The 22,014-nt window shown below is 50.4% G+C and overlaps 1 long non-coding RNA gene across 7 annotated transcripts; it reads left to right on the forward strand.

Annotated features, from left to right (window-relative positions):
- The first annotated feature begins 128 nt into the window (after positions 1 to 128).
- LOC111091386 lies at positions 129 to 4,816 on the forward strand. Of its 7 annotated transcripts, XR_005375162.1 has the most exons (3): positions 129 to 1,302; positions 3,939 to 4,011; positions 4,132 to 4,816. It is a non-coding gene; the product is annotated as an uncharacterized LOC111091386 (long non-coding RNA). The 7 variants fall into 7 exon arrangements; XR_005375157.1 differs by having other exon boundaries at positions 3,939 to 4,816; XR_005375158.1 differs by having other exon boundaries at positions 3,943 to 4,816.
- The last annotated feature ends 17,198 nt before the right edge of the window (positions 4,817 to 22,014 follow it).

Raw genomic sequence — 22,014 nt, forward strand, 5'->3', positions numbered from 1 at the left:
GAGCTAGGCCTCTGATTGGGCGGGATTTCGGAAGGCGGGGCCTGTGACTTGACGTCACGCGGGGGGGGCGGGCACTTTTTGAGGCGGAGACCTGTGGTTGGATGAGACTACGAGGGGGCGGGGCGTGAGGGCGTGAATTCCGTCCCGAGCGGAGATCTCCGGGGCGGATCGCGCAGGGCCTGCGGTGGCTGGGAAGACCAGCGGGGCGGCGGCCCGCGAGGATTGATTCCGTTCTCGCTGATTGGCCCGCGGCCCAGCCCGGTAGTGACCGACCCTGGTTCTCACTGACGGTGGCCCACACTGACCGACAGACGGGCAAGTGAGTTGCTCCAAGAGCGAGAGCAAATGAGCCCACGTTGTACAGCACGTTGACAAAGCGCCTGTTGGTTTTAATCCAGAACCGGAAGATGAAGCTAAGACCAGGCTGGGTGGAGGCCACTCCTCCGTGGATGCCGTGTGAACCGACACACCTGGCCCTAAAGAAGATGAGGCCTTTGTCTTTTTAGCGCCTGGACACTGTTTTCCATTTAGAGATTGCCGCCACCAAGTGGCGGTACCTTAACATGGCCATGCAGTCTGAGTCTAGGAGGGATGGGGAGCTGGTACCGTGGGCGAGTCAGTGTACGTTGCCTTTGGGCTACTGAAGCCTTTTGAGTTATTAAACTGTGACAAGGTCTGTGGGACTCCCTAGCTTCAGATTCTCTGTCTCTCAGGAGCTCCACCTCCAGGTGGGAGCAAGGGATGAGAGCTTCCACTCTGGCTTTGCTTGAAATGTCTTGACTCCGAGAAGAGCGGACTAGTTAAGTGGTTGGGATATATAGGTTTGTTGCTGAGAAGGACTGGGCTTCTTGATTGTCTTTGAAACCACGGAATTGGACAGTGTGTCAAATGGGCATATAGAGGCCAAGGGTAAAGTGGAGGAAGAAGAGCCCTCAAAGGAGACTGGGCAGGACTGGTGAACAGGTAGGAAGAGCATCCAGAGGACCTCGGAGAAAGCAGGTGGAGTGCGGAGTGTTGAATGCTGCGGGGAACTCAGGCAAGGCAGGCCAGGCCAGACCTGTATCCTTCGTCCTTGGCATTTTGCAACATGGAGGTCCCTGGTGAGACAAGCAAGAGGGTTTTGGTTGATTGGTGACTGTGGAAGCCAACTTTCAGCGGGTTGAGATTTTTCTACACAGGTGTGCTGGAGTCCGCTTGTCCTGGCTGGCGAGAGCTAATTGTCACATTTTTAGGAATTTGGGAGCTAGTTAAACACAGTTAATTGTATAAACTTCTGACCAAATGGATTATATTTAGACAAAGGTAATAAATACTCAAGATGCAACACTTCCTATTTTTCTACACGTTGCTAGGTGTGCTGAGGGCGTTTACATATATCACATCTGTACGCTGGAGATACTGTTATTGTGTGTGGTTGCATCTGTTCCGTGTTCAGGGACACCACATTAGAAGCTTGAAATCTGCCACGGTGGGAGGGGAGGATTTACACCACAGGAACTGGTGGACACTACAGATCAGGAGCTTCTGGTTTGTTGGGAGGGCCAGTTAGACATTCAGGCAGCACATAGGGCAGGCATGGGCACCTCTGAGGAATCTTTGCCGTGTGTAGGAGGAGCAATGATGGCAGCTGGAGGAACATATGGGGAGGATTGAGGGTGCTTTGTTTGTTTTTCCACCTTTGCATTTTGAAACATTTAAAAGCTACAAAAAATTGCAAGAAACGTATAATGAACACTCACATGGGCTTCACCTAGATTCATTTTGCCACTTGCTTTAGCCATCTCTGATATATATATACACACATACACACACACAAACATGTACAAGCAGATTTGTTTTGCTAAACCTTTGGAGGAGAGTTGCAGACATCGAGGCAGTTCCCCTTTAATACCTAAGCTGGGTCTTCAGGATCCCGCCCTGGGCCAAAGGCAGGCGCCAAACCGCTGCGCCACCCAGGGATCCCCCTAAGCACGTTTCTGATAAGAACATTCTCTACCAGACCACGACGCCCTTATCACCCCAGGACAGTCATTATCATTGATTAAGTTAAATCAATCAAATAAAACCCTATCTTATTCTTTCCCCAATTTTCTCTTTGTAGCTTTAAAAAAAAAATCTACGGTTCAGTCAAGGGTCACTGACTGCATTTTGTTGTCACGTCTTCTTTAGTTTCTTTTAACTAAACGAGTCCCCTCGCTTTTGGGGAAGGGGGGGTCATTTATGACTGAGGATTTTTTTTTTTTTTTTAGGATTTTATTTATTTATTCATGAGAGACACACACACACACACAGAGGCAGAGACACAGGCAGAGGGAGAAGCAGGCTCCATGCAGGGAGCCCGATGTGGGACTCGATCCCACGTCTCCAGGATCACACCCTGGGCTGAAGGCAACACTAAACCGCTGAGCCTCCCAGGCTGCCCATGACTGAGGATTTTGAAGGCCTGTTGTCTTGTAAAAAATCCCATGTTCTGAAGTTGACTGATTTCAGTGTGATTAGTTCCCATTTTGTCAAGAAGTTCCCCTAGGTGATGTTGTGTGCTTCCCACCGTGTGCCAACAGGACATTCACGGTGTGAGCTGGTGATGCTCAGTTTGCTGGTGTGCTTAAGGGTTTGATCGTTTGTGATAGGAGAGGGAGGAGTGTATTTTTTGAGGGGGTGGGGGGGGAGAATGTATTTACATGCTAGGCTGCTGGGCAAAAAGAGCTAGAGGGAGAAAGACCTCAAAGAGATGGCAGGTGGGAGTGGTTGCTCTGAATCAGCATTGCGCCCAGGAAGCTGCCTCTTTCCCTGGGAGGGGTGGGGGCGAGGGGAAGGCAGCAGGTGGCAAATGCCTTGCTGGCCCCAGAGGCCACTGATAGGTGTGCCCATCAGAGCATTGTTCCAGCCTGTGAGGTGTGGGTGGAGAACCCTGCTCTGCATTCACTACCCTGGTCCCCTGTGGGAAGGGGACCAGGACACGGGGCTGGTGCAGGGCCTGGAGATGATGTTCAGAGAGTCCCAGGCAATGACTTCTGAGTCTCTACCCCTCTCACCAGTGTAAGTCCCTTGGGGACTGGGCTGGTCGTGTCCTGATGCCTGGCACACAGTAGGTGCTCAGTGAATATGTGTATTGACAGAGTGAATCAGACAAAGAGCCCCTGGAGGACCTTATGTGAAATCTCTTGAATGAGTAAGGTTTATAAATAAACCTTATTTATAGTTGAGGTCTATTTATTTATAGTAGGGTTTATTTATAGTTTAGATTTCCAGGCTGGCGATGGGCTCCAGCTGGTTTTCACTGGGTGCACATGGGACAGTGATACTAACAGTCGCTAACGTTTACTAGCACTGAGCAGCTGTGTAAAGTGCTGTCCATGGATTGTCTCATTTAAGTTTTCCAACAGTCTTCTGTGGTTAAAGTATTGTTTTTCTTTTTCTTCTTTTTTTAAAGATTTTATTTATTTATTCATGAGAGACACTAGGAGAGAGAGAGAGGCAGAGACACAGGCAGAGGGAGAAGCAGGCTCCATGCAGGGAGCCCGATGTGGGACTCGATCCCAGGACCCCAAGATCACGCCCTGGGCTGAAGGCAGGCGCTAAACCGCTGAGCCACCCGAGCTGCCCTAGAGTATTGTTTTTCAATGTGTGCCAGCAAATCAACCACCAATTTAGTGGCCTCAAACACACCCGTTCATTATCCCCTAGTCCTGTAAGCCAGAAGTCTGGCTGGGTGCTCGCTTCGGCAGCACATATCCTAACATCAGAGAGATCCTGGCAGAGCACAGAGAACGCTGGCATAGCCCCTGTGTAAGGGTGACATGGATTTGGGGAATGTTGCAGATTTTCCCTGTTTTTACAACAGTGGGCATAGAGTTGACAATACTGTCCTGTACACTTAAGCATTAGTTAAAATCTCTCTCTCTCTCTCTCTCTCTCTCTGTCTCTCCCTCTCCAAGTCAGAAAGAGAGCCTTCACCAAGGACCGAATTCTGCTGGCACCTTGATCTTGGACTTGCAAGTCTCCAGAACTGTGAGAAACAACTGTCTGTGGTTTGGGTGCACCCCACCCCCCTGCCCACCCCTCAGTCTGTGGTATTTTGTTAACAACAGTCCCAGGTGATCGAGACCTTCGCCTCTCTCTGATCAATAGACCAAGCCATGTGCTCGAGGCTGCCTGGTGTGGTGGCACAATGCAGGGAACCTTCCCGGCGCTGTATGGGGAGCATGCCACTGGGCATGGCCAGTGGCAAGACCAGGAGCAGGACATGGACCAAGCGACTCGGGGAGCTGCCCTTTGGAGAAGCATCCAGTTCTGGCAAGAGTGTGTGTGCAGTGTTCATCCAGGATGGGCAAGATTTGGGGCTGAGATCATCGCAGAGAGACAGTATTATTTCCCTATTGCCAGGTAACAAATTCTTCGAAACATGATGGCTTAACAGAGAACAGAATGGTGGTTCCTGGTGACCCGGGGCTGGAGAAATGAGAAGGTGGTGTTTGGTGTGTATCAAGTTCCAGTTGTGCAATGTGAGTATGCTCTAGAGCTCAGGGCTGTGCAACATAGTGCCTGCCGTTAGTGTTGCTAATACAACACTGTATTGGGCACCTGAAAATTTTCAGTTTTAAGAACACTCATGGTAGGTGTTCTCCACGTTTCCCCCCCACCCCTAAAACAAAGGCTACAAGAAAACTGTGGGGGTGAAGGATATGTTGTTACCTTGACTGTGGTAATGGTGTCACGGGTGTGTGCCTAAGTCCAAACTCATCTCATTATAGACGTTAAATATTTGCAGCTTTTTTACATCAGTTATACCTCAATAAAGCTGTTTTTAAAAAAATGTTGTGGCTTAAGATCAATTTGTATGCTCTCACCGTCTCTGTGGGTCACGCATCTTGGTGTGTAACCCAGCTGGTCCTCCGGTTCAGAATGTTAGGGGGTACTGTAATCTTCTCAAGGCCCCACTGGGGGAGGTTCTGCTCCAGGATCACTCCCACAGCTGTTGGTAGGATCCAGTCCCTTGCCAGCTGTCGGACCAAGGGCCTCTATTTCTCTCTGACTGTAGGCTGGAGGCCCTCTTCAGTGTTTGCCAAGTGGGCATGAGGCAGCTTCCAACATGGCAGCCAACTTCCATCCATGGGTGTAAGAGAGGGCCACCAAGGCAGAGGTCACAGTTCTTTGTAACCTAATCTGGGATGTGGCCTCTGATCCCATTTATCATGTTCTGTTAGTTAAAATGGACTCACTAGATCCTGTCTATACTCAAAGAGAGAGGATCAGATAAGAGCACGGATATAGGAGGCCGGAACCAAAGAGGGCCAATAGAGTCCTCCACTCCTTCCCCCATAAGTGTTAGAGCGATCTGATTAATGTGGGAGGGTGAGACTCAGGGCTCAGAGGTAACGCCCACTGCATTTTGTGTAGTTGTACCGTAACAGAGCCTGGGGCCTGGGCAGTGTCTACTTTTTGTGCTTAGAGATTTCCTTCTTGGCTTATGTATGTTATCATTCTTTGTCACCGTTCCTTGAAAACACCTGTGATTGGTTAGTCATATTGACAGCATGTACTCTGGGAGGATGTGAGATAATGAGAAAGGTCCTTCACCTCGGGGGGGTTTTTCCTCCCCAAACCCATCACCCCAGTCTATCTGGAGAAAAGCATCAGGTGAGTCCCACCTGATGGAGATCCTATAAAATTCCTGATCAGTTCCTCTCAGAATTGTCATAACAAACAAGGAAAGTCTGAGAAGCTGTCCCAGCCAAGAGGAGGCTAAGGAGATGTGACAACTGAGTGACATTAGGGAAAATTTGAAACAATCTGAGTATAGTATGGACTTGAGTTAAATTATAATGTATCAGCATTGGATCATTAATTGTAACAAATGTCTCATATTCTATTCTAAGATATTAGGACTAGGGGAAATGTTGTAGGGTGTATGAGAACTCTGTGTACTGTCTTTGCATTTTTTCTGTAAATCTGGCTGTTCTAAAACGGAAAGTTTATTTTTTAAAACACCTACTTATTATTTGTATGTGTCAACTTTCATATGTGAATTATTCTATTAATTATAATATTCACATTCTCTGTCATTACCTTTTTTTCCAAAGATTTATTAATTTGAGAGAGAGAGAGCGAGCACGAGTAGGGTGGGGGCAATGGGGGGCAAAGGGCCAGGTAAAAGCAGACCCCCTGCTGAGCAGGGAGCCTGATCGGAAGGGGGGCTCCATCCCAGGACCCTGAGATCATGACCTGAGCCAAAGACAGAGGCTTAACCCACTGAGCCACCCAGGTGCCCCTCTGTGTCATTACTTTTTATGAATCCATACATTTAATATATTCACCTTCCTAAACGAGTACTGTATTCTCAATATAGGCATTTTTGTAAAAAAAAAAAAAGAACAAAGCCCAGTGATCCTTTAAAAAAATTAGTGTATAACTTATATTTTAGAGATGTTTTAGGTTCACATCAAAATTGAGTGGAAGGTAAAGGACGTTCCCATATACCCTCTGTCCTTCCAGGTGCACAGCCTCCCGGACTGTCAGCATGGCACCAGGGGGGGCCCTTTATTATCTTCAACGAACCCACACCGACACATCATTATCACCTGGCACCCGTGGTTTACACTGGGGTTCACTCTATGGGTTTGGACGGATGGATAATGAATATATCCATCGTTATGGCATCAAACAGAGTAGTTCTTTTTTCTTTTTTTCTTTTTTAAGAACTCTTGTGTTATTTAAGATTTTATTTATTTATTTGAGATTTATTTATTTGAGCAGAGAGAGAGAGAACGAGTGCTGAGCACGATCTGGCCAAGGGGCAGAGGGAGGAGCAGACTTTCGGCAGGGCAGGGAGCCCAAGGCAGGGCTCCATCTCAGGACCCTGGAATCATGAGCCATTCAGGCACCCCTCATACAGAGTATTTCACTGCCCTAAAATTTCCTGTGCTCTGCTTATTCATCTCTCCCTCCCTCCCCACCCCTGGCAGCCACCGATCCTTTTACTGTCTGCGTGCTTTTGCCTTTTCCAGAATGTCATAGAGTTGGAATCCTATAGCGTGTAGCCTTTTCAGACCCGCTTCTTGGCTTAGCCATATGCATTTGGGATTCCTTAGTGTCTTTTCATGGCTGTAGAGTTCATCTCTTTTTAGCACCAAAGGACATCCCATTGTCTGGATGTCCCGTACTCTATCCCTTCACCTGCCAAAGGACGTCTGGGTTGCTTCCAAGTTTGGGTGATAATGAATAAAGCTGTTATAGACACCTGTGTGCAGGTTTGTATGTGGTTGTAAGTTCTCACTTCGTGGGGAGTAATACCAAGGAGTGTGACTATTGGATAGATTCTTTTCTTTTCTTTTTTTTTTTTTTTTTAAGATTTTACTTATTTATTCATGAGATAGAGGCAGAGACACAAGCAGAGGGAGAAGCAGGCTCCCTGCGGGGAGCCCGATGTGAAACTTGATCCCAGGACCCTGGGATCATGCCCTGAGCCAAAGGCAGATGCTCAACCGCTGAGCCACCCAGGTGCCCCTGGATAGATTATTTCTATTCTTATACTCTCAGTTTGCCATAGTTGTGTAAATTCTCACCGCAGTTATGTTTGTCAGTTGATGCTATTTCTAACATTTTTTTTGTTTTGAGATTATATTTTATGAAGCATATAGTTTTAATAATGCCACGTCTTGAAATATCAGAAAGGGAGACAGAACATGAAAGACTCCTAACTCTGGGAAACGAACTAGGGGTGGGGGAAGGGGAGGTGGGCGGGGGGTGAGGGTGACTGGGTGACGGGCACTGAGGTAGGCACTTGACGGGATGGGCACTGGGTGTTATTCTATATGTTGGCAAATTGAACACCAATAAAAAATAAATTTATAAAAAAAATAATGCCACGTCTCCAGCTTATTATAATGTTTGTCATTATGTAATCAGGCTCCTTTTCTTTTTGGCCTGAGTGGTATTTTTTCTGGATTAAAACTGCTGGCCAAATAATCTTTTTTTTTTTTTTTAAGATTTTATATATTTATTCATGAGAGACACAGAGAGAGAGGCAGAGACACAGGCAGAGGGAGAAGCAGGCTCCATGATGTGGGACTCAATCCCGGAACCCTGGGATCATGCCCTGAGCTGAAGGCAGATGCTCAACTGCTGAGCCTACCAGGCGTCCCAAGGCCAAATAATCTTAATTAAGAATAATAGCTGTGATTTATCAGGCTCTTCTAGGTCAGGCAGTGTGCCAAGAGCTTCTCCTACTGGTTCAGTTAGGCCCTGTTTTGCTGTGAAGAACCTGAATGACGGACTGTGGCATCTAACCACGTGGCTAGACCGTGCGGGCTGACCCCGACAGCCCTCTGACTTCGGCAGAGACCAGATCTGGCCCCGGGCACATCCTTGGCGATAGAAGTCTCGGGATGCCTGGGTGTCTCAGCGGTTGAGCGTCTGCCTTCAGATCCTGGGATCGAGTCCCACATTGGGATCCCTGCGGGGAGCCTGCTTCTCCCTCTGCCTGTGTCTCTGCACCTCTCTCTCTCTCTCTCTCTCTCTCTCTCTGTGTGTGTGTGTGTGTGTCTTGTGAATAAATAAATAAAATAGTTTTTTAAAAAAAGAGAAATCTGCGGCTTGCAGCCTAGTGTTCCTCTTGCTTCCCTTCTCCCAACACCCCCCTCAATGGCTCTTATGGCCTGGATGCCATCACCCTCAAATTCTTATGTTGATATTTTGACCCCCAGCACTTCAGAATGTGATGATTGGGAGATAAGGCCTGTAAAGTGACAGTTAAATTAAAATGAGGTCATTGGGATGGATCCTAATCCAGTGTCCTGATACGAAGAGGAAGTTAGGACACAGTCACGCTCAGAGGGACGGCCCCGTGAGGACACGGGTGAGGAGGTGGCCATCTAGAAGCCCAGGACAGAGGGCTCGCAGAGCCTGCACCTGCACCTGCCCACAGCATGATCTCCGGCCTCCAGAGCTGTGAGACAACACAATTCTGGTGTGTAAGCCACCCAGTCTGCGCCACTTTGGTAGGGCAGCCCTTGCAAACTCCAGCCACAGCTACTCTGCGTCCTCCCTTGGGCTCAGAGCCCCTGCCCACGCCCAGCTGCTCCTGCCTTCTGTCTGGCTTCCTTCCCGCTCCTGCTCCCTCCTCTCCCGGCTGGTTCTCTCCTCCATCTCCTGTTCTCCTCCTCGAGGTACAATAATAGCTGCTGGCACTGGTGGCGTACCTCCTCTGCTCCAGACAGCGTGCCCAGCCCTGGGAAGCGCTATCTGCTTTAGCAGCACCCCCCCCCACCTTTGAGGCGGATGCTGTCACGAGCTCTTTTGTGCAGATGGGTGCCCAAAGCTTGCAGAGGGGAAGGAAGTCGCCCCCCAGCCACTGGCAGCCTCAGAAAGAACGTGGCAGGCCCAGTTAGGGCAGGGCTGTTGTCCCAGGTAGTGGCGCAGACTCCTGGCCCTGTGGGCAGGGTGATGTGAAAGCAAGAGCCAAGCATATGGCAGACGCTCACTTCTCCTTAAAGTCTGTGAAGTTGGCGACATTTCCCTCATTTTGTAGGCAAGGAAGCAAAAGCTTCCAGAAGCGAAGCTGCTTGAGGGTTGTGATGGGCGGCGGGTGGATAGATCTGTGGCACTTGCAAAAAAGCTACAAAGAGCAGCTAGACCGTCTCGAAGGTTTGCTGCAGGAAGAGATGACGTGGCAGGGGATGAGGATAGGATGCTCTGGGGGGAGGAAATGACCTGTGCAATTGCCAGGGGTGCGAAAGGGTGGGGTGGGTGTCGTGTGAGCCATACAGTCAGTTCTGTTTTGCAGAAAGATCCCTCTGGCTGCAGTGAGGGGGCCATTGAGGCTGCGAGGAGACACCCTAGTGTCCCAAACCGGGGGACCTGGCAGGTGGGCCTGCCGAGAAGCCAGGAGACAGGCTGGTCAGGGCTCGGTGACTGTGGAATGGCAAAACCTGCCTTATAGGGTATGAGGTGGGCAGCACAGGCCGTTATTAACCACCTCGCTGATCTCTCTTCTTGAAATTATTTGTACTCATCAGAGTTGGTGTAGGTTATGGGTGGAATAGTCAGAGAGCAGCAGACACAGAGCCTATGAAGCAATCAGGCCTTTCAAAGAACCAGGCCTGACCCATTAGCAGAACTGACTTCTCTATTAAATGCCTTGGGACCGCAATACTTCGGGGGCCTTTACAAATATTTCAGTTTCTTTTAAAATTAGAAGAAAAAGACCCTTAAAATCTAGTCTGGATTATACTCATCTTTACGCCCCAACTCAGTTGTAAAATTTAACCTATCTCCCCCCCCCCCCCCGCTTTATGGGCTATGGGACCCATGAAGGCCAAAGTGCCCGGGGCCCATGCAAGTCACAATGGGGCATGCGTTTAGCATATTTTGGGGGGATTTATCATCCTAGGGTCTGTCTTTTCATTCTTGGTACAATTATCGACCCCTCTTCTGTTACCATCATCCATAAAGGGAAGATGGGGAGGGGAAGAAAGAAAAAGAACCCACTGGCACAGAAGAGGCATGCACACACACCCATGTTCACGGCATCATTATTCACAATAACCAAAAGGTGGCGGCAACCCCTGCGTCTACCTACCGATGAATGGATAGACAATGTGGTGCATCCATACGCTGGAATAGTACTCAGCCTACAAAAGGGATAGAGTTCTGACACCTGCTACAACACGGATAGACCTGAGAACATTTGCTCAGTGAAGCAAGCCAACAGGCTCTGAGATACACGGAGCCCTGAATGCAGACAGCATTCTGGGGCATAGGGTCTAGTCCCATTGTCTGCTGGGCCCTGGGGTGATCAGGACAAGGGGTAGTTGCCTGCGTGTGAGATCCCCGCAGAGGAGGTGGCTGGGGGTGTGGGCTCTGGACTGGTTGATTTACACACGAAAGGTGCAGTTGTGACAGGTTGTTTGCTGTCTCTAGGAGTTAGCTAGGCCCAGGAGGGGCAGTTTTTCCCAGATCAGCAAGGGACCTCGGGTGACAAAGCTTCAGAATACAGAAAATAGAGGAGTCCCTAGGTGGCTCAGTCGGGTAAGCATCCGACACTCGATTTTTTTTTTTGATTTTTTTAAAGGTTTTAATTTATTTATTTATGATAGTCACACACACAGAGAGAGAGAGAGGCAGAGACATAGGCAGAGGGAGAAGCAGGCTCCATGCACCAGGAGCCCGACGTGGGATTCGATCCCGGGTCTCCAGGATCGTGCCCTGGGCCAAAGGCAGGCGCCAAACCGCTGCGCCACCCAGGGATCCCCGACACTCGATTTTGACTTGATCTCACGGCTGTGAGATCCAGCCCTGCGTTGGGCTCCGCGCTCCGCGTGGAGTCTGCTTGGGATTCTCTCTCTCCCTCGCCCTCTGTCCCTGCCCCCGCCACACCTGCTTTAAAAAAATAAATAAATAAAAAGATTTTAGCATCTCTGAGTTTTTCCACATTATGACAAAGAACAGCTGAAAATTTGAGGACAGGGGAACAAATGATATAAATATGGTTACAGTTGTTATATAAAAATAGTTGTAATTGTTATGTTTTGTAGACTTCATGCTCTCCCTGGTGTCAGACTCAGAAAGCCTCTTTCTAAGAAGAGCAGTTGTGTGGAGAAGGCAAAACAGATGAAAACATTTCCAGATTACCCGATTCATAATCTGCCACATTGCTTATCAGTCTCCTGCTCTGATCTGTCGCTGCCAATGGTTTGTGTTTCATCCAAGATTTCATTCCGACACATTTAGATTGGTTCTGAATCCATTCTTTCCTCTGAGCAAGGAAGGCAATACCATTGCTTTCTTCGAATGTGAAAAGAGCCTTGTTGCTGGGGGTCCCCGGGTGGCTCAGTCAGTGAAGTGTCTGCCTTCAGCACAGGTCATGATCCCGGGGTCCTCGGATCGAGTCCTGCGTCGGGCTCCCTGCTCGGCGGGGAGTCTGCTACTCCCATTGCTCCTCCCTGCTTGTGATCTCTCTCTCTCTCTCTCAAATAAATAAATACAAAACTTAACCAAAAAATAAATAAATAAATAAATAAATAAATAAATAAATAAATAAAAAGAGTCTTGTTGAGACTCCAGGGCAGTTTAGCTTAGATGCCTCTACAGAGCACACCCCCCGGATGGTTCTCCCCCAGGTGGGTTGTGCTGGGGGAGCTCAGTTACCCTGTGGAGGGAGGGCTGGCTTCCTTTGCAGGGTGGGGTGTGCAGCCCGAGCTGTAGAACCACCTCCAGAGGGCAGCCCTGGTGGCTCAGCGCTTTAGCACCGCCTTCAGCCCAGGGTGTGATCCTGGAGACCCTGGATCGAGTCCCACGTCGGGTTCCCTGCATGGAGCCTGGTTCTCCCTCTGCCTGTGTCTCTGCCTCTCTCTCTGATAAATAAATAAATAAAATCTTAAAAGAAAAAAAAGACAAACCTTAAAAAAAAAAAAAAAAAAGAACCATCTCCAGACGACAGGTCGGCTCCCCATGAGTCCATACTGATACTACGACACTCCCCCATCTCTCTCCTCTCGGCCTGCTTGAAATCCCTCCCAAGGAGGTGAGAAGTGGCTGGATTAGCTCCTTTCCTCCTCTATCCCCTTGTTCAAGGAGTTCAAAAGGATACGGTGAGAGAGTCTTGAATCACTGTATTTAGCTTCTGTGGGAATAAACATGGCCAGCTGCCAACATTAATTTTACTTCCGGCAGGTAGAAACCCATCCACTAGCCACGTTCCAGGTCAAAAGTCACCTGAAGGACACACACAAAGAAACAACCCTTTGGCTTTCCATGGGATGAAAGGCACAGCACACATTGTTGCAGAAACAAACGGTGCCTTTGACTTTGTGATGTTCTGGGCACACAAGGGAGTTTTGTATCATGATTTGGGGGAAATTAAGGCTAGAGAGAAATAAGTACACTTTGTATCTTGAGAGTTTTCAGGATTTAAAAGAAATCATCATATGGGGGTGACTGGGTGGACCAGTCAGTTCAGCTCAGTCAGTTGAGTGTCTGCCTTTGGCTCAGGTCATAATCCCAGGGAGCCCCCCCATTGGGGTCCCTGCTCAGCGAAGAGTCTGCTTTTCCCTCTCCCTCTGTCCCTCCCGCTCGTGCTCTCTCTCAAATAAATACATCTTTGAAATTTCCAATCTGTTGTGAACGCAGTACGTGGTTCTGTGTGTGGCCAGTGCACAGCTGGGAGTGCACGACGTGTATGACACCCAAATGGGCTTAGACCACGGGCAAGGAGACGAATCATTTGAGAATGCACGTGGATGTCGCGATGTCAAGCTGCTTCACCCATTGAATCCTGTGCCTCTCATTTTGTGCATCAGCCTTGACCAGCATAGCATGTGCTGTGAGGACAGCGATGGCTCCTTTTGGCTCACCTTTGGACTCTCCAGCTGGCACAAGGGGATGGTTACGGGTTGAACTGTGTTCCCCACAAATTCATATGTTGCAGTCCTAACCCTCAGCACACCTCAGAATGTGACCTTACTGGGAAACACGTTCCCTGCAGGTGTAATTTGTGAGGATGACGTCATCCTGGAGTAGGGTGTCCACAGATCCATCCCTCTAAAAGGGAAATTTGGACACAGACATGCACACAGTGAAACTCGTGTGAAGATGAAGGCAGAGATCCTGGTGAAGCTACCAGAAGCCTGGGAAAGTCAGAGATTGCCAGCAAGGACCAGAAGCCAGAGGGAGGCCTCAAACGGGTTCTCCCTCTCCCTCCGAAGAAACCAACCTGCCCTCACCTCCACTCTGACTTCCGGCCCCCTGAACACTGACACAATAAATTTCTGTGTTTTAAGCCACCTTAGCAAACGAAGACACTGAGCTTCTGACTCCCTGTTCCCATGGGAACGGACCCATCTGGAGACTTAAAGGTTGACACCACCTGGGCTGAGCACCCATGGGTGAGTCAGCTGGCCTCACTCAATCGCATCAAACTCCTGGCAGTTGAAACACCTAAGATTATTTTTGTCTTTTGACAGAGTGAATACACAGAACAGAAAATTCGCCCTTTTAAAGTGAGCAATTCAATGGCATTTAGTGCATCCTCAATGTTGTGCAGCCACCACGCTCTGCAGTTCTAGAACATTTCCATCATTCCTAGAAGGGAATCCCGTCCCCATGAAGCAGCTGCTCCCAGCCCCTTCTCCCTTAGCCGCTGACAATGACTAATTTACTTTCTATGGATTTACCTGCTCTGGACATATCTTATCAATGGAATCAGACAATATGTGACCTTTTTCTTTTTCTTTTTTTTTTTTTTTAAGATTTTATTTATTTATTGGGGAGAAAGAGAACACGAGTGGGGGCAAGGGGCAGAGGAAGAGAGAAAGAGAGAGAAGCAGACTCTCTTCGCTGAGCAGGGAGCCCCATGTAGATGCGATCCCAGGGCCCCACGATCATGACCTGAGCCAAAGGCAAACACTTAACCCACTGAGCCACCCGGGTGCCCCGGGATGTGACCTCTTGTGTCTGGCTTCCTTCACTCAGTATGTGTTCTGGGTTCATCCACGTGGCAGGATGTCAGGGCTTCACTCCCTTTTATGGCTGAGTCACAGGCTGATGCTGTAAGGATGGATCACTATTTGCTTATCCGCTCGCCCATGGACCAACCGCCCTAAGAGGTTTTACACAGTGACTGGGTGTGAATTGAAGAGCGGCTGGCAGGCCGGAGGCCGTGGGGAGAGGCACACGGGGCCCCGGCTGGGCCAGGAGCCAGTGGGGAGTCAAGGCCCCGCCTGGGGGGTGGGGGAGCAAGCATCCCCGAGGGTGCACGCCTGTGGGGAGGAGTGTGCAGCCGGGGCTGTGGCCGGGGTAGCAGGGAGCGGAGGGAGCAGACAGCCACCCGGGCGACAGATTGCTCCTGTGGAATGAGGGCAGATCCGCAAAGGCCGGGAGCAATCCCAGTCACACTGTCCAGAGGGAACCAGGTCCTCCAGCAGGCGCTGTGCGGGGCTGCGGGCTCCCTGCCTCCCGGGGGTTGACCTGATCCCCGACTTTAGGCTGCCTGCAGAGGCAGAGGCCCTCAGGGTGGGCTGGGGGCCCGGGGGCAGTCCCCCAGACCAACACCCACACCGGGTGAGGCCCCTGGAACCCCATCACTGCCCACCCTGCTTCTTTAGGCACCACTGTCCGCCAGCAAACCCACTGGGGATCTTTGCAGGCACTTGCGGGGACTGGGTACAACCGGCTGCTGTGAACAGCGGGGGTGGGGGGAGCGGGATTCTCCCCACCTGGGCCGCCCCGGGCGGCCTGCGGCCTGCACGCGGCAGGCGGTGGGAGACGCAGCTGAGTGGGCGGCTTTGGTGGCAGGTGACCCTGTGCAGATCCGCGCGGCCCCACGATGGTGTCATGCTCTGCTGTTGCCACTTTTTTAAAAAATTTATTTATGAGAGAGAGAGAGAGAGAGAGAGAGAGGCAGAGACACAGGAGAGAGAAGCAGGCTCCATGCTGGGAGCCCGACGCGGGACTCGATCCCGGGACTCCAGGATCACGCCCTGGGCCAAAGGCAGGCGCCAAACCACTGAGCCACCCAGGGATCCCCTGCTGTTGCCATTTTAATGTTCTAAGTACATCTTTAAAATTTTATTTATAATTGTAGTAAAAAGATGTATGACATAAAATTTGCCATCATAACTATTGTTCAGTGTCCAGTTCAGTGGCATTAAGCATACTTACACTGTTGTGCAAACATTCCCACCATCCGTCTCCAGAACCTTCCATCTCCCCACACGGAGGCCCCATCCCCAGGAAGCACTGACCCCTGCTCCCTGCCCCACCCCTGGCTCCCACCATCTCCTGTCTCTGTGGACAGACCTCCTCTGGGGACCTCCTGGGAGTGGGGTCATCGTGCAGGAGGAGTCCTTTTGGGTCTGGCTCCCCTCCCTGAGCCTGGTGTCCTTGGGGTCCACTCACGTGGTGTCAGGTAGCAGGATGTCCTTCCTTTTTCGGGCTTGGATATATTCCAATGTATGGACCACATTTTATCTGAGACATTTTCTTCTTTTTTAAGTAAGCTCTGCACCCAACATGGGACCTGAACTCATGACCCTGAGATCAAGAGTCGCATGCCCCACCAACCGAGCCAGTGAGGCGCCCTTTATCTGAAGTTTTTGAACAAAGTGTGTTTTCGTTCTGCACTGGGCCTCACAAATTACGTAGCCTGGCCTGCTGGCCGCTGTCACATGAGATCCCGCAGGAGAAATCCTTCTAGGCAGCAGCTTGCTCAGTCTCCATCCTGAAATTCACTGAGGGGAGCTCAGTGCGGGGCACACCGTGAACCCCCACTGCGCTACCCTGGGGGAGAACACAGGAGACTCGGTGGCAAACTTTGGAAGGGGCCAGTTATGGGTTGAATTGGGTCCCCTGAAAAATACATATTGGTGTCCTAACCTGGGGGCTCTCAGCACGTGACCTTACTGGGAGACAGGCAGGGTCTTCCCCGAGATGATCAAGTTGAGGTCAATACGGCGGGCCCTGGCCCAATGGACTGAGGTCACAGAAGGGGCAGTTTGGACAGATGGACACCCACAGCGGGGAGATGATGTGAAGGCACAGGAAGACGGCCGTGTGATGGGGGTCACATGTCTCGGAGCCAGTAACGCCGCCTTCCTCTGAGACACACACCAGGGCCCTGAGACCCCGCCTGCCGGCGGGATGGCTGGAAGGGCCCTGACCTCTCCTTCCCTCTTCCCGTCTCCACTGTCCTCATCGGCAAGCTGCCACCCCTTCCAGACTGACTCCTGGCTTTTTAGAGATATAATCCGTGTTGGGCCCCGGGGGGGTGGGGGGAGAGGATTCAAAGGACCCGAAACGGGGGTGGGGGAAGGAAACGGGGTGCTCTACACACAATCTCTTTAAATTCAGAACATTTGGGATTGCATCTTCATGTGGCTGAAGGGTTTAAAAATAACTTGTTAAACATTAACATTTTTTTTCCTTTGGTCACAAAAGCAGATGAGTGGAATGTTTCGAGATTTTTTAAAACACCAGAAAAATTAATAATAAATCAGAAAGCCTTTTGACAAAGCAGATTTCAGGTTTGTGCTTCTGTGGGTCTGGGCCCCAGAAGCCTCCACAGCTGGCATCTTCCAGCTCAGACCAGGTCTCTCAGGATGGCCTCATCTTCATCAGTGGTCCACGTGGGGCTTCGATTCCTCCACCTTGGACCCTTTCTAGGTTGGTCACTTCTCGTTTTCACCTGGAACTGCCGCACTGTGGTCCATTTGCTCGTCCCCGGAGAGCACACACACCAGACGCCCTGTGGAAGTCCCCTGTGGTGGTCCTGTCCCGCTTCACTGCTGGGGTGGCCGTGGCATTCGAGGCCTCCACCATCTGCCTCAGCCCAGCTTGATCCTTGCAGACACAGACACCCCGCGTGGCCCCCCGCCCTGGGGAGAGGCAGTGTGCACGTCTGTACCCACCTTCAGAGCCCTGGAGCCTCTACTTGGAGCACCTGTGACTCTCCTCGGGGGCCCTGGGGGCCTGGCTCCAGCACCCTGGTCTTCTGAGGGGCCCCTGCAGGATACTTCTGGTTGCCATGAGTTCTCTATATCAAGTCAGACCGTCCCCATCACGCTGTCCACCTTTGGGGATGATCCACGCTCCGGTTTCCTCAGGATGTGGCAACTGTATTTACGTGGGCGGAGGAGGAGGCTTGCATTCATTTGTAAAGACTGGCGTTAGCTGAGGCGGCATGTCCTCCCACCCTGGATTCCAGAGTCTCTCCTGAGGGGCCCCTGGTGGTTCTGGAGCTCCAGGCCCTGCACAGACTCTTTCTGGGACCTCATTCTCACAAAACTAAGGGGCAGGCCAAACCTAGGATGCTCTATACCAAACTGGTTAAAAAAAAAAAAAAAAAAAAAAGGCACTGAATGACAGCTCTTCTCCAACCGGCTAAACTTCAGTTGTTGCATCTGTAAAATGGGCACATGAGCAACATTCCTCCCAGGGATGTGCATAAAGGGCAGTGGAGCACTTGGTGAAGCGAACAGCGCCAGGAACAGCGACACGAACAGCCAGCGGGAGCGATCCTTGCCCACCCCCACCTTCCAGCTCCATCCAACTCTTGCCTGCTTAGCTGGCTCCCACTCAGATGCCACGCCCCCTGCCCGGCACAAGCCCAGCTCTCGGGTCACCCACGCGGGCTGGGGAGTTCTAGGCTGGGTCTTTCCAACCTCTGCCAGGCCCTAGCACTTCCCCCTCGTGGGGAGAGCAAGGTGCTCACTGGTGGTTAAGGCTCCCAGCCCAACTTTCACTGTGGCGCAGGACGTCCCGGTGGCTTCCCAAAGCTGCTGGGGTAGAAAGCCCGGGGCTGCCACTGCTCAGAGGCTCAAAGCCCCAGGCCACCACCACCATCTAGCTTGCTCTCAGTGGGCTCCAGGCCAGCGGCAGAGGGTAGGGGGTCAGTCTACGGTGCCCCCAACCCCCAGGAATAAACACTCTCCATGTCACAACTTGCTTCTTCTTCTTAAACACAAACCACACAGTTCCCCAGACAACGGTGGTGTCTGTGATTTTCTCCCTTCTCTTCTGGAAATCCTTTTAAATTGGTGCCAGGATATTATTGAGGTTAAACAAAAAAATCAAAATTCAAAGACAAAGGGATGCAGGCCTTAGGCCCTCAGAAACTTAACCTTGAATGAAAAAGCGAAAGCAGCTCAAGAGGAGACCATCTAGCAGCAAAAGCTCCCCCAGCCTGCACACGGGGCTCAGTCTCTTGGGGCTCCACATTCTGGGGTAAGGGGGAATCGGAAGCCGTCACCACAGGCGGAGATGGGAGGCTGGTAGGTTTCCTTAAAGCCCACTTAGGGCATCAGCAGGGAGGCTTGTTAGAAATGAGACTCTGGTTCGCCCCAGACCTGCAGAAGCCGAGTCTGCTTCTCCATGAGGTGGACGCACACTCTGTCCAACCCATGGAGGAGGGCTGACACCCAGATCCCTTCCTTCTCCTTGGTGCCTGGGGCTGCTGGGACCTGAGAGGCTGCCCAGGGGCCCCAGGAGCCCCCGCTGGAGGCCCCAAGCTGGTCCCTGGGTCTGAGTACCCGAGGGGCACCCTTGGAGTCCCGTCCTGTTGGAGTGCCACCTGCTTCCCAGGTGGCAGCAGACTGCACCTCTACAAGGAACCCATGGGACCACTTAGCTGCATCTGGGAAAAAGGAGGTTGGTGGGTGTTATGGACTCCCATTCCAGACGGGGAAACTGAGGCCCAGGCACTCAGTGGCTTGTTGGCACTGCACACTGGGGGATGGGCAGAAGCAGGATTCAAACCTAAGACTGACCTTAAGACCCTTGTGTTGTTGTGCCTCCACATGAGTGAGATTACCATCAGAAGATACTCAGAACAGCCACAGGGCTCCGAAGTGGGGAGCAGAGGGACAGGCAATGCCCAGGGGCCACACAGGAAGCCCACAGACCTTTGAGGGAAGCTTTGGAGAAGCCTCTGGGTCTCCCAGGGGAGGGGGCTGGCTTGTGAGGACGTCCAGAGGAGGGGCACATCCGGGCAGAGGCAGTAGGCGGGTCACCGAGCAGGTCCTGGTGCCTTCCCCTCCACACCCTGAGCTGGGCTGTCCCAGGGCTCTGTGGCCTGGCACACGGGGGACAGCTTGGCAGAAGGCAGCTCTCGCTTCCCTAGGCAGGAGGAAGTCAGCTGCAGCCCCGGCCGGCGCTTTACTCAGCTTGGCTGCTTACAATTACACACCATCACCCCTACACCACCACATCTCAATGAGCCCACTTCATTTATTACCAAAATATCACAGAATTCCAGTCATAGTTAACATACAGCATTTAACACAAACCTGATCCCTGGGGAAAGATCTAAGTATTCGGACAATCGAGTCATTTGGAACCGTAAGTAACACCCCAAACCGATATCACTCCGTACTCCAAAAATACGCTTTGAGAGCTTTGGAAACTGAATTAAAATGTCTACACAGCTATGAACAATTGTTTAATAAAACTTTTTCATGTTTCCATTACATGTAAATATATCAATTTGGCATCTCTATAAAAACTCTGAAAATGGTGCAAAAGTTTCATTCTCTTTGAGAAAGCCATTGACAAAAAATATTCACACTTCACTAAAATTTTGAAAAATGGTCTTCTTTCAAAGCTTCTTTATTAATCTGAAATCTTCTGGATTATCAAAATCTAGGTTTGCTTTTTCCTCCTAAAACACTAAAGAACATTTATTCACAAGGATAAAAAGGCAAATGGGGAGATGGAAAACTGAGAAGGGCTTTTTTTTTTTTTTTCTTCCCTGAAAATAATAAAAAAAAAAAGAGCTAGTTACATAAGCATCCTCAAAAGAACACAATGGGATTCATTTTATTGTTGACTTTTGGACAGCAGTGTCATACTTTATTGAAAACAAACCCATGTAAAAACAAAGTTAAAATGAAAAATGGTACCTGAAAAATAAATTATTTTATATAAAACAAATCAATAACTTAAAACACACTAATATACAAAACGTCTACCCATCTACTGTACAACACGGGAACCAGCTGGTCAAGCGCCCCGCCCCCCAGAGCAAGTCACTGGAAACGGAACAGTACATGGTAAAGAGGTGGCCCCAACCAACGGACAAGCCTTTTCTCCTGGTGGAATGCAATAGAGTCCTCAAAGCCGCTGCTCGAGCCGTCGGTTTGCCTAACTTAGGTCCCTGCGGTGACGTACAAATAATTTTTTTTTTTTAATGACCAAGCGGAAAACTGAAAACTAGGTCACCAAAAGGCTGTGGGAAAATATACGATACAATCATTAAAAGTCAGAGGCAAATCAAAAGGTCTGGAAAGGTGAACCCTGCCGGAGGTCTGGGATTCAGGTTCTACTGCTATCGTAAGCAAGGGTCAATCATCAATGCCACTCAACAGAAAGCACTTGGGACTGGAGTTGGGGGCCGGGCCTGGGAATCTGATGGACAGCAGGAGGTGCTTCCTGAGGAGCTGCCTCAGGTCCCAGAGGTGCCACAGGTCCTGGGAAGGTGGGAGGGCTTTCAGGTGGAGGGCTCGCTCGGGCAGAGGGGGTGGCTGGGGAAAAGAGACCTTTGGCAGCTTATTCTTACTCTCTTATCCAACCCAGGAAGGCTGCAAAAAGCACAGAGAAATGAAATCAGGCTGAATCAGATGTGAAATGGAACAGCTGGGCGACGTCTGAACTTTGATTTTTCAAGGTCGGCAGCCGGCCCGGGATCAGTCAATGGCCCTAGTTTTGGAGGCAAACCAGGACTGAGTTATTGCCAGTAACCGTCTTCGGATTCATCTACTTGGTCTGATCCGGCAGGGACTGTCCCCCGCTTCCCGGCCGCCAGCTCCCAAAGCACCAGCTCCCTACAGCAGCACGGGTCAGACCCTGGACGCTGGCTTTCCAGCACTAACCAAGCGCAGACTCTCACAGGTTAAGGCAGCTGCCCTTGGCAAGGGAAGGACTCACCTTCAGGGAACAAAGGCGGCGGGGTCCACCCAGCACCATCTGCCCACAGGCCAAGAAAGCCCGTCTTGCAGCTATTCTGGCAAGATGGTGGTGGGGGGTGGGGGTGATCCCAGTCACAAGACGTGCGACTAGAGGCACAGCCAGAAAACCACAGCTTGGCATATTACAACGAAAAACTCAAGAGGGCAGAGCCAAGGCGTAAAAAGTGAGTAATTCAACTGGAACCAGGTTCACAAATTTGGAGCTTCTTAGCAAACAACTATCGGGGGGGAGTTACGCAGGCCGAAAGGAAATTCAGTCAAAGCCTCTTTGGTATTTATGTACCAAACCAAACTTTCGATAAATGAACATCATCTACTCTTTTCATTCCTTTTTTTTTTTTCACCAAAATTCCCAAATAAAAGGAGAGCACTCATTTTGCGAAATACAAATATGATTGATCTATGTAAAAAACGTTTAAAAAAGTTTCTTTTGGATCGTGACTTTTATAAAATGGGGTCTTCCTTTTTTGCAAACAAGCCTGGAGAAGGTTTAATGAACTTTTTAGGACACAGGGCCAGCACCTGGTACATCACTGGGAGCGACAGTTGCTTTTCAGGG

Source organism: Canis lupus, chromosome 20, assembly GCF_011100685.1.
Source record: "Canis lupus familiaris isolate Mischka breed German Shepherd chromosome 20, alternate assembly UU_Cfam_GSD_1.0, whole genome shotgun sequence".
Classification (NCBI taxonomy): Eukaryota; Metazoa; Chordata; class Mammalia; order Carnivora; family Canidae; genus Canis; species Canis lupus.